This window comes from Thunnus thynnus, chromosome 7 (genome assembly GCF_963924715.1).
Source record: "Thunnus thynnus chromosome 7, fThuThy2.1, whole genome shotgun sequence".
Classification (NCBI taxonomy): Eukaryota; Metazoa; Chordata; class Actinopteri; order Scombriformes; family Scombridae; genus Thunnus; species Thunnus thynnus.
The window spans coordinates 978,101-981,962 of record NC_089523.1 but is presented as its reverse complement, the minus strand read 5'-3'; the positions used below and the strand labels follow the sequence as shown (position 1 = coordinate 981,962).

The 3,862-nt window shown below is 42.3% G+C and overlaps 1 long non-coding RNA gene across 1 annotated transcript; it reads right to left on the bottom strand.

Annotated features, from left to right (window-relative positions):
• Positions 1-2,256: 2,256 nt before the first annotated feature.
• LOC137186684 (uncharacterized) lies at positions 2,257-3,597 on the bottom strand. The gene is made up of 2 exons (XR_010929067.1): positions 3,463-3,597; positions 2,257-3,382 (listed from the first exon to the last, which is right to left on the bottom strand). It is a non-coding gene; the product is annotated as an uncharacterized lncRNA (long non-coding RNA).
• Positions 3,598-3,862: the final 265 nt, after the last annotated feature.

Genomic DNA, 3,862 nt, shown 5'->3' with positions numbered 1-3,862 from the left:
AGGGAGAGAAAAGAGAGGAGTGAGTCAGAGGGCTGCTGCTGGTGCTGCTTTTACAGGAAGTACAAGAGGAAGAGGGAGAGAAGGTAGGATATTGCATAAATGAGACTTGACGGCAAAGCAAGCATGTTCCTTTATTTTCTGGTTTTCGAGAGGACCAGCCTCAACAGTTTTGTTAAGATCAGCTCAGACATTGTAAGTTGAGACCTGGGTTTTTGTGACCAGTAAATTAGACAAATTTATGCATACACTGGTTTCAATGAGCAGGGATGTGTCTGTACTGGTATACTACTGGTGGTTAGGGGCCCCTTGTAACCTGTTTACTTAGGATTCATGGCTCCTGTATGGGTGCTAACCACTCAAATTACATGTCCATATTTACTACTGGGCTGTGCCAAGGTCTCCCTGCCTCACTCTCCCTATCTTCCATAGACACCTCCACATCATCTGATCTCTGATATGAACGCAGAGTCAAGTTATTAAGCAACAGCATTATCTAGCAAGATGTTGGCTCAGTCAACGTTCGCCTAACATCAACAGGTCTAGACAGAAAATATGATTACGATGCTTTTTGAGTACTCTGAGAGGCGTGCCATCATAAAGGGGCCATATTGCGAAAGACTCACTGTTTCAGTGCTTGTGCATATGTATTTGGGTCTGATGAGCCTACTAACACACAAGTATGCAGAGTTGGTCAGCTAAGTTGTAAAAACTTGATGATGCTAAATAAGACCACCCAATCAGTTTGGTGTGGGCTGGCTTAGTGTGTACTCATGTGAATCACAAGCCATTCAGACTTGATGCCCCTTCGTACCTCACACGGGTTAGGATAAAAAAGGGCAAAGCTAGGCTAAGTTAAACAAGCTAAGGGCAAGGGACAGAGTCGTTGCTTGCTGACAGACGGCTGCTGAGCCCCAGCAAGCTTTGCAGGAGAGAGGTGGCCAAGGAGCAGAGCCGAGGAGTCCTGCATCACCGCTGCTGCTTTCTTCTGAAGGAATAAACACCCGCTTCTGCTCGGATCCGGAGCAGTTTACCAGCAAGAGGACTTTATTTTTTAAACTTTTGGGAGTAAGTGGATTTATGCTGGTGAGTTTACATAAATTTATAGTTACACAGTATGTGGATATCTATATGTATAAAGCATAACGTACTGCCGTATTTATGCCCATAGATTACATGATTTTGAGTGTGGAAGGAGCAGCTACAATGTTAGCTTAGCTCTGATTGATCCAAAATCCATTCAAAAACAAGCATTTTAACAGTTGTTGCATGTCGTCTTGCAGACAGACCTGACAAAGGCTGAATTCAGGCTTTTTACAAATCGATATGACATGATTTAGTTTTTTCGGCATCCTTTTGATCTGTTTTTTGCAATTAAATCACAGCAAAATTTAAGTTTATTTACACTCAAACCAGCCGTTCTGAATGGCTGTTTAGACAGGATGAGAAGGCTGCAGTGGTATTTTGACCAAAGCATGTCAGATACATTTTATTAAGACCCCAGGGTACTGTATTAACTTGTGGAAAAGGGGTATAATATGGTCTTTTTAAACATGGCTTCTCATTGTGATCCAATGAGAAGCCATGTCATCCTCAGTGGAAATTGCGCCCCAGCACACACACACACACGTGTGTGTGTATGTTTTGACACATGCTGCAAATGTGATGTGATAATTCAATTTAATTTAAATGATTTAAAATATGACATTTGTCTGTCATCAGTTGTAGGACGACAACCGCTTGTTCTTTAATTCTGTTAACTAATCTTTGATTCTTAAGGAAAATAAGAGACAGACTCCTTGGATTCCAAAGTTGGTAAGAGCACACCCTCGGCCTGCAGAACTGACCTTTGTAACCCTCTAAGTGAGGGTTGATCAGTAGATCCAGACTCAGAAAGACTTCCTAAGAAACCATTTTGATAAGTTGAATTATGACACGAACTAAAAGCACGAAATGACCCTAAAGGCCACTTGTACCGGAGAAAACAACTGCCACCTTAGATGGAGCACAGACTCTTATCACCAAAGCCATAAAACTAACTCACATTCCTGAGGACTTTGTGAAGCCTCCCTGCAAACCTGAGGCAAACCTGAAATTCATGTAAATTAAAATGTCTAATTGTGGCCAAAGATGGGTAGGAGAGGGAAAGTTTCACAACTACACCACCTGGGGAATTGCACCCCAGGAAATACACTGATGAGTACCCTTAATAATAAGAGGTCACACAGATTTGCCACACTGAGAGGACGGGAGACGGACTTCCAACCACAAAAATTTATTGATTAAGATTTACTGTAATTAAAAGAACAGAAATATGTCACTGGTAAACAGCCTGAGTGCCAAAACAACAAAGTTAATTGCGGTATGAAATAACTAAAATAAATAGTAGGAACAAGGCTAGGCCGCTTAGTTAGCGGGCAGACTAAAACAAAACAAAAAAAACAAACCAAAAAAAAGGGGGTGGGAGCACAACTCAAACTAAAAAAACCAAAAAACACTACAAACAAAAAAACAAAACCACCCCGTATCACTCCAAAGTAAAGGGGGTGAGAGGGGAACCACCACTGGGGATGCCTGCCACACACCTCGCCAGCTCCTGTCCTAAAAGAAAAGAAACAATTACAATACTGCTTGTAGCGGGACACTCAGGCAGATACATAAAATTACAGTTAAAACAGGAGGGCTATACTAAAACACACAGCACTCACACCCACATACACACAAACAACAAAGAATAAGCAAAATAACTAATTCAGTAACTGACACTGACTAAAAGTATACAAACAAAGAAGACACAAAGTAAACCACACTCAGCTGTGGGCAGAGTGGTAGCAGCAACTCCAACAGCTAATATTAAACTAAATAAACAAAACGAAATAATTAACCCACAACAAATAAATCAATAAGCAAAAAGAAGAGAATTAAATCAAAACAGGAGTTGTGAGGGGATGGAGAACCAGAGCTGCAGAAGCACACTGTGCACTTTAAGCAGCGTGTGTAAATACTAGCATCAGCAGCAAAGAAGAGAGAGAGAGAGATGGAGCAGCTGCACCAGGGCTAGGGCCGTGGAAAGCTGTCCTTCACGATGCCCAGCTGGCGGCACAGATCACCTGGCTGCACGATGCAGCCCCACACAGAGCACAGGAGGCGAGAAGGCACAAACTGTGGCCTTAACAGCTACAGCAGACAGAAAGCAGGACCATTTCAATATACAGCAATTACACTTAGCATATAATAGTTATAAATACTGTCAGTCTTATCCAAGTGAAGAGGGCTTCACACCCGGCCCAACATACAATCACCACCTCACGATGCAGGCGGAGAGCAGATGCCAGGCTCCCTCAAATCCTCACCGCTGCACACCAAACCGGCTTGGCCAACACCACTGTAACATGGTCACACAACAGCCGCTGTCACACCATAATGTCCCATAAAACATGTATAGCAGCGCCAATGCCTACTTACAAGTTGTTTTGCGCTGTCAACTGGAGCACGCCAGACAGAGTCCTCACCCGATTGATGCCAGGCACATCTGAGCAGTCAAGTGAAAGCAGGACTAATAAGCCAGGTGGCACTGTGGTGCAATCAGCCGCAGGTAAGACTAATTGGGAGATGGAGGTGGAGGTGGAGCAGCACTCAACCTGCCACATAATCATTATGCAACTTATATCATAATATTTGTCATGTAAATACAATACCTTTTATAATACAGGTAACAATACTGCCCTCTATTGACAAGAGTTAAATTCCCTTATGTGAAGAGTTAATGAATGTTTGATAACCATGTATTTGTATTTTAAAACAACCCATCACAAGTGTTTAACTTGTGATCTATTAACCTCATAGACAATCATATTTTAATAGT